Raw genomic sequence first — 2500 nt, 5'->3', positions numbered from 1 at the left:
ACGGATTTCATCTCACTCCAGTTATATTACGGTATGGTTAGACAAACTTTACCTTCTAATATTAGATTATCCTTCCTTTAATAGCATTCTCTTTGAATTCATTTCAAATTAGTGAATAGTTTTCGTTCTACCTTATGTCACGGAGCCACTTATTATAAAACCTGATTGATTTAATCTTCCTCACTCATTTCTCCCAATAACCGATGCCCTGACGGCCAGACAACTCCACTCCTCATATAATTTACATTTTTAAAGATTTTTATCTTGCTATCGGGACTTGGGCAAAACGCCAGTATTTGATTCCAATTTTAAGACGCCGGAACTTCATCGTTTACCTTTGCCATCCACTGTCAGGAGTGTCGTATCCGGATGTCTCGAAACAAGTCATCTGCCTCTGCCTCAAGATCCAGAAGTTATGTGATATTGTCATCTTATCATTTGTAACTCTGAGATCACTATTAATTTATACGAACATTCATCTCATTCAATTTCATCTTCCTATATTCTCATCATTTTAAATCAATTCGTCATTTGTTCTTTATTTTAAAAGTAACTACAGTAGTAAATCTTGGGGGTCTTATTTGTCTGACCTTTATTTTATGAATGTAGTCGAGTTAGCCCTTAACTCTCTCCTTACCAGCCATTTTCAGAATTTTCCCTGAAAATTCACACCCACCCAACACAAAAATATATTTTTTTTCAACTCAAAGAGAAAAGGAACAAGAACGTTCCGTACATACTATTGTCTAATGTCAAATTTTTATCGCTATAACGACAAGGTATTTTCTTTATAATTTGTGATGTACAAAGATCAGTGAGAATATTGTTGATCGCATCGTAACGAATGTGACGATTTTCCTATGGATGGTAAGGAGAGGGTTAAGCACTCATTTAGACCATGACAAAAGTGGTTCACTTACCTGAAACCCGTTCGCCGCTGGGTCAATATTGAATATTATCGTATTTCACAAGCACATGCAAACGAGAAGTAAATTAAATATTCACATTTGTCTTCCTTCTTGTCAAACTCTCAGTCTGTTATAGTCACTGTATTGCTACGCAGTTGAAAAAACAAAGAACCGTCGTCCTATTTAGTGTATTGAATATTATCGTGGATTGTCGCAGGGCGAAATAAACAATCCTTTACATCGACCCAACAATAAAGAGATCGATAGGGTCATAGTTCATTTACATAGCGTTTCCTGGAAAACGATGTATGTACCTATTTATAGCAATCTTGAAATGTGTATCACAAAGTAATAATTCATAATTCTTATTACTTTGTGTGTGTATGCAATAATAGTGATACAATATCGTTATTGTGTGTGTATGCTCTCTCTCTCTATCTCTCTCTCTCTCTCTCTCTCTCTCTCTCTCTCTCTCCCTATATATATGTATATATATCCCTCTTTTCCCTTCCCGCTGCCCCCCCCCTCCTCTCTCTCCCTCACTCTCTCTCTCACTCTCTATATCTTTCTCCCTCTCATCCCCCCTCCCCCTATTTCTTTCTTTCTTTCTCTTTCTCTCTCTCTCACTCTCTCTCTATCTCTGTATGAATGACATTCTCTTTCGGATCGGAAGGTCCTGGGTTCGGGCCTCGCTTGCGCATAGATGAGTCCTTGGAATAAAGCTCTTTACTCACATTCTGTCACCGTACTCAGGTGTAAAATGAGAACATGGCCGTTAATAGCGCTGTTTGTCTCTGTCCGAAAAAATTGTAATATCGCCTATCAGGCGTCATGTTCCGTTCTACATGTTAAGTGTTTCTGTTGGGACCCCTTGTAAAGCGCCTTGAGAGCGTTAGTTGATAATGATACAAAAAAAAATAAAGACCAGAGTTAGGAGATGACATATTTTTTGGACACAAGTCATTATGTGAAATGCTTTTGTGTTAGTTTTATTCCCAAAAATAAAAATGGTTCTTCTTCTTCTTCTTCCTCTTCCTCTTCCTCTTCTTCTTCTTCTTCTTCTTCTTCTTCTTCTTCTTCTTCTTCTTCTTCTTCTTCTTCTTCTTCTTCTTTTTCTTCTTCTTCTTCTGCTGCTGCTGCTGCGGCTTCTTCTTCTTCTTCTTCTTCTTCTTCTTCTTCTTCTTCTTCTTCTTCTTCTTCTTCTTCTTCTTCTTCTTCTTCTTCTTCTTCTTCTTCTTCTTCTTCTTCTTCTTCTGCTACTGCTGCTGCTGCTGCTGCTGCTGCTTCTTCTTCTTCTTCTTCTTCTTCTTCTTCTTCTTCTTCTTCTTCTTCTTCTTCTTCTTCTTCTTCTTCTTCTTCTTCTTCTTCTTCTTCTTATACTAATAAAAAATACGTTGATGAATGAAGAAGTACAGCACAAAAACAGACAGCCTCATACCACAGGATTAGCAGATTTGCCACACTATATACAAACAAAACAAAACAAAACAAAACAAACTAAAAAAAAATACACGGTTTTCAACTATTTGGCCAGAAAACTCGTCCTTCAAATATCGATTGATTAAAATGACCCTCGTCTTGGCAATAACTCT

The 2500-nt window shown here is 37.2% G+C and overlaps 1 protein-coding gene across 1 annotated transcript in view; it reads right to left on the bottom strand.

Moving 5' to 3' along the window:
- Positions 1-1173, bottom strand: part of LOC144965042 (uncharacterized) — a 12435-nt gene extending 11262 nt beyond the window's left edge. The window contains exon 1 of the mRNA XM_078899919.1: positions 921-1173. The gene's annotated coding sequence lies outside the window, so the exon portion shown is untranslated. The remainder of the gene's footprint in view (positions 1-920) is intronic.
- Positions 1174-2500: the final 1327 nt, after the last annotated feature.

The sequence above is a fragment of the Berghia stephanieae genome, chromosome 2, assembly GCF_034508935.2.
Source record: "Berghia stephanieae isolate SIO BIC M18660-M18661 chromosome 2, UCSD_Bste_1.3, whole genome shotgun sequence".
Taxonomy (NCBI): domain Eukaryota; kingdom Metazoa; phylum Mollusca; class Gastropoda; order Nudibranchia; family Aeolidiidae; genus Berghia; species Berghia stephanieae.
This window is presented reverse-complemented; position numbering and strand designations above follow the sequence as displayed.